This window comes from Aptenodytes forsteri, unplaced genomic scaffold (genome assembly GCF_000699145.1).
Source record: "Aptenodytes forsteri isolate BGI_AS27 unplaced genomic scaffold, ASM69914v1 Scaffold321, whole genome shotgun sequence".
Taxonomy (NCBI): domain Eukaryota; kingdom Metazoa; phylum Chordata; class Aves; order Sphenisciformes; family Spheniscidae; genus Aptenodytes; species Aptenodytes forsteri.
Window position 1 is genome coordinate 738592 of NW_008795030.1, and position 570 is coordinate 739161.

The following is a 570-nucleotide window of genomic DNA, read 5'->3' on the forward strand; positions in this document are numbered from 1 at the left end:
CGGCCGTCAGTCACCCCCAGGCCTCTCCCGCACATTGGTTGGCGTGGGGGTGGCTGCTCAGCGCTCGGGCGCATTTCGGATGGATTTGGCTGGTTTTTATACCTCTGCTTTCTGCATCTTTCTCCACCAAAAAAGGGAGCAGGCTGGGCCCTACTGCGGGCTGTTTATCTCCCCGCTCCATGCCGCCTGCTCCGTCCCCCGAAGGCCTGGAGCAGCCGGGAACATCTCCGGACTCTGGCTGGTGTGCCGAGAGAGCAACCGGCGCCGCAGCAGGGTCGGGCTCCCGGTTTCCTCCAGCCCCGCGTTCAGCCTCGGCTTTCCTCATCCATCCTGGCAGGAGGGAATCGGACACAGGTAGGAGCCGAAGGGTGCGTTTCCCAGCCGGGAAGCGGCACGCAGGGCAGCCGCGCGCTGAGCGATGGCCGCCGCGGTGTCTGGTAGCAGCAGGGGACGGGGCTGCGAGGGGTGGCGTTCTCGGGGGACCCGTGGTGGTGGGTACGAGGGCTCCCTAATTGCCAGCCGTGGGGGGGGGGGGCCAGGCACAGGCTGCCCCCCGGCCGGCCGCGCCGG